This window comes from Ceratosolen solmsi, unplaced genomic scaffold (assembly GCF_000503995.2).
Source record: "Ceratosolen solmsi marchali unplaced genomic scaffold, CerSol_1.0 scaffold56, whole genome shotgun sequence".
Lineage (NCBI taxonomy): Eukaryota > Metazoa > Arthropoda > Insecta > Hymenoptera > Agaonidae > Ceratosolen > Ceratosolen solmsi.
This window is the reverse complement of record NW_011948425.1, coordinates 1003267-1005016: the sequence shown is the minus strand read 5'-3', so window position 1 is coordinate 1005016 and position 1750 is coordinate 1003267. Positions and strand designations below refer to the sequence as shown.

Here is a 1750-nt window from a genome sequence, read left to right as displayed (position 1 = left end):
CAGACAGACAGACAGACAGACAGAGAGAGAGAGAGAGAGAAAGAGGTTGGAATAATGCTTTATATAGCTAGAGTATAAGACGTAGGTCAGGGAGCGAGACAGAGAGTTTCGCGCATACATCTCTTCTCAGCAGCCATGTTTGCAATGCCGGGACAAGCGGTTCGTGACTCCCACTATCCGCTCGCTACCCGCCGCGCACCTCAACCTCCGCAACTACAGTCGCGGCCTCGGGGCAGCGATAGTGTGGTGGTGCTAGTACTAGCGGTGGTGGTGGTGGTGGTCGCCGCGGTGGTGGTGGCGGCGGCGGCGGCAGTAGTGGTGGTGGTGGTAGTCGCGTCGTCGTTGCCGCCGCCGCGAGCATCGTCATCGCCTAGCAGTGTGCGTGCGCATTTCAACACAGGTCTCTCCTGTGCACGAGTCGGCTCGACTCACTGTGTGTGGTAAGAACGATCGAGCAGCCGAGCGCGGGAAAGAAAGAGATAGGACAAATAGATAGATAGAGAGAGCGATAGACAGAGCACCCGTGAGGACGGGAGGGCGAGAGGAACCGGGCAGAGTATCGCGGCTCGCCGCTAGCGGACCACCCGACGACTGTCAGTGGGTGCGAGTCTGCGAGTCCAGCAAGTTCAGCATCGCCGCGGCGGTCGTTGTTGCGCTTCGTAGTTTCGCTCCTCTTTCGTGTAGTCCGTGGCTTGCTGCTGCTGCCCATTGCCAGCCGGGCGCTGCCATCCCTCTCCCCGATTCAATTCGCTCCCACGGGAGAAGCTCGAGATAGGTGGAGGGTCCAGGAAGTCGAGGAGCAGGCAGCGTTGGACGAAGGGCGAGGGCGTGCAGAGACAGCAAGAGTAGGAGAAGTAGCGGTAGCCGAAGCGGCGGGCGAGCGAGCGAGCGATCGATCGATGCAGCGAGGAGGCGATACCCTCGGTCTTCCTGCCACTTCTGCCGCTAACATCGTCATCGTCGTCGTCGTAGTAGTCGTCGCCACCGCTGCCGCTGCCGCTGCCGCCGCCGCCACCGCCACCGCTGCTGCTAGTGCCGTTGCTGAGCCGAGGAGCTCCTAGCCAGCTACCCGCGGTCGTCCAGCGGTAGCTTCATCTCGTACTGACCGCCCGCCAAGAGACTTAGACCCCACCCCGCTCCCCGGTGCCTATACGTCTATTTTCGAAGGGAGGAAGTCGAGTCGCCCGCGCGCTCCCAGAGGCACGTGTGCAATTGTGGTGTCGTAACGACGGCGGCGTAGCGGGAACGAGAGGACCAGCCACCCTTATCGTAATCGCTAATCGCGGGGAGCCGTGAAGAGGGATACGGACGGTGGTCATAGTTTCTACTTCCCGAGTGTGGAACGTCTTCGGCTACGCAGCTTCTGCCGCGATCCAGGAAAATCGACGGCCACGCGGAAAAGAACCAGCAGGAGGTCGAGACTTAGAACGAGGACCGGAAGGCCCCGGTGGAATGTAAGTATTGGTCGTCGAGTGGGCGCGCGCACACCATTGCGAAACGTCGGACGTTTCTGGAATGCTAGCGAAGGGAGAGGGATACAAGGGGCGGGGTAGAGATGGAGGGGAGGGGGGGGGGGCAAGTGCGCCCGCTGCCCCCCGGCCGGCATCGCCAGAAAACGTCGGCCACGATCCGCGCACCGAGAATTGCATATTTAGCGGCCCGAGAGCGTTTATTCTTGCGCTGCGCGCGCGCGCGCGTTTACGTGTGCGTGCGTACTTTGGCGCTGAAGTGTCTCCACCGAGGAAGAGCG

General features: G+C 61.5%; 1 protein-coding gene across 1 annotated transcript in view; it reads left to right on the top strand.

Moving 5' to 3' along the window:
* Positions 1 to 1387: 1387 nt before the first annotated feature.
* Positions 1388 to 1750, top strand: part of LOC105363002 (protein FAM46C) — a 33000-nt gene continuing 32637 nt past the window's right edge. The window contains exon 1 of the mRNA XM_011500571.1: positions 1388 to 1454. The gene's annotated coding sequence lies outside the window, so the exon portion shown is untranslated. The remainder of the gene's footprint in view (positions 1455 to 1750) is intronic.